The sequence below is a fragment of the Aquarana catesbeiana genome, linkage group LG05, assembly GCF_042186555.1.
Source record: "Aquarana catesbeiana isolate 2022-GZ linkage group LG05, ASM4218655v1, whole genome shotgun sequence".
NCBI classification, from domain to species: Eukaryota; Metazoa; Chordata; class Amphibia; order Anura; family Ranidae; genus Aquarana; species Aquarana catesbeiana.
This window is the reverse complement of record NC_133328.1, coordinates 206,005,356-206,007,378: the sequence shown is the minus strand read 5'-3', so window position 1 is coordinate 206,007,378 and position 2,023 is coordinate 206,005,356. Positions and strand designations below refer to the sequence as shown.

General features: G+C 43.7%; 1 pseudogene; it reads left to right on the top strand.

Moving 5' to 3' along the window:
- The first annotated feature begins 1,185 nt into the window (after positions 1-1,185).
- Positions 1,186-1,600, top strand: LOC141145848 (thioredoxin-like; annotated as a pseudogene).
- The last annotated feature ends 423 nt before the right edge of the window (positions 1,601-2,023 follow it).

Here is a 2,023-nt window from a genome sequence, read left to right as displayed (position 1 = left end):
TCAGGAGTAGTAGCAGAATGTATTTTGGGGTGACATTTTTGCTATGTACATGCTATGTGTTAGAAATATCTTATACTTAGACAACTTTGCATTTTAATTTTCTTTCCACATTTTCCAAAAACTTGTGGAAAAAAATGACATGTTCAAAAGACTCATCATGCCTCATAGATTATATGTTGGGGTGTTTGCTTTACAAAATGGGGTAATTTTTTGGGGCGTTTCCATTGTCCTGGCGCTCCAGGGCCTTCAAAAGTGTAAGAGGTAGTCAAGAAATTAAATGTGTAATTTATGTCCCTAGCAGGGCCAGTGCTACCACTAGGCAAACTAGGCAGCCGCCTAGGGTGCCCTGCTGCCTAGGATGTCCGGCCACTGGTGTTCCTACTTCCTACACTGGTGAGGCTGCATTGATGGGCGCTGGTAGGCTGCATTGATGGGCGCTGGTAGGCTGCATTGATGGGTGCTGGTAGGCTGCAATTAAGGAGCGCTGGTGAGGCTGCATTGATGGGCTCTTGGTAGGCTGCATTTGATGGGTGCTGATGAAGCTGCATTGATGGGTGCTGGTAGGCTGCATTGATGGGCACTGGTGAGGCTCCATTTGCTGGGCGCTGGTGAGGCTGCATTTGATGGGCGCTGGTGAGGCTGCATTGATGGATGCTGGTGAGGCTGCATTGATGAGCATTGGTAAAGCTGCAATGATGGGTGCTGGTAGGCTGCATTTGAGGGGAGCTGGTGAGGCTACATTTGATGGGTGCTGGTGAGGCTGCATTTGATGGATGCTGGTGGGATGCATTTGATGGGCTCTTCATTAAAAAGGTGGGGTATACATGGGCAGGGGAAAGGGGGTGGAGCCAAGGGGGTGGAAAAATTAGGTTTTACCTAGGGTGTCAAAAATTATTGCACCAGCCCTGGTCCCTAGAATGCCTGATGGTGCTCCCTGCATGTTGGACCTCTGTATGTGGCCAGGCTGTAAAAAAGTCTCACACACATGGTGTCGCCATACTCAGAAGGAGTAGTGGAATGTATTTTAGGGTGTATTTTGTGGTATGCATATGCTGTGTGTGAGAAATAACTTGTTATTATGACAATTTTGTGAACAAAAAAAAAGAAAAAAAATCTTCATCTTGCAAAGAATTGTGGGAAAAAAGGACAACTTGAAAAAAACTTACCATGCCTCAAACTAAATACCTTGGAATGTCTACTTTCCAAAAAAGGGGTCATCACGTTGTAGTCTTGCAGTGGGCAATCATGGTGAAGCAAATAGAGAGCGTGAGCGAGTTTAAGGAGTTCTTGAAATCTGCGGGTGACAAACTGGTCGTCGTTGATTTCACTGCATCATGGTGTGGACCGTGCAGAAGGATTGCTCCCCTATATGAGGAACTTTCCAAAGCCCATCCTGATGTATTCTTTTGTAAAGTAGATGTGGATGACGTAGCGGCTTTATCAGAATCGTGAGGCATCACAGCCATGCCTACATTTCAGTTTTACAAAAACGCAACAAAGGTTGCAGAAATTTGTGGTGCAGATGAGGCCAAGCTTAAGGAAACCATTGCCAAGCTGAAATGAGAGAAGCGTGTAAAGCTACTGAAATCTGCCCAAATGTGAACGACTATCTTTTTTTAAAGACGGTTTTATTGGGGTTTTGATATGTAAATACAAAGTACAATAAAAAGCAAATGTACAATGAAAAAAAAAAAAAAAATCCTTGCACCAGCCCTGGTCCCTAGAATGCCTGATGGTGCTCCCTGCATGTTGGGCCTCTGTATGTGGCCAGGCTGTAAAAAAGTCTCACACACATGGTGTCGCCATACTCAGAAGGAGTAGTGGAATGTATTTTAGGGTGTATTTTGTGGTATGCATATGCTGTGTGTGAGAAATAACTTGTTATTATGACAATTTTGTGAACAAAAAAAAAGAAAAAAAATCTTCATCTTGCAAAGAATTGTGGGAAAAAAAGGACAACTTGAAAAAACTTACCATGCCTCATACTAAATACCTTGGAATGTCTACTTTCCAAAAAGGGGTC